This window comes from Trichechus manatus, unplaced genomic scaffold (assembly GCF_000243295.1).
Source record: "Trichechus manatus latirostris isolate Lorelei unplaced genomic scaffold, TriManLat1.0 scaffold00028, whole genome shotgun sequence".
Taxonomy (NCBI): Eukaryota; Metazoa; Chordata; class Mammalia; order Sirenia; family Trichechidae; genus Trichechus; species Trichechus manatus.
In genome coordinates, this window is record NW_004443964.1 from 3,130,243 (window position 1) to 3,130,454 (window position 212).

Consider the following 212-nt stretch of genomic DNA (forward strand, 5'->3'; position numbering starts at 1 on the left):
CGGATGGGGACGGGCACCCTGGGGCTGGAGCGCAAGGGGCAAAGGCCCACGTCCTCCCCCCTCACCTCGCCCAGCCGGGACCAGGAGGTTGGGGGCGGCCGGCCTTTTTCCCGGCACCGGGGCACCTTCCCGGGCCCAGCCGGACCCCTAGCCCGCCCGCCGGCCGCACCTTCCCCCGCCTCGGCGGAGAGCTCCCGCGCGCCCTCGCGTGG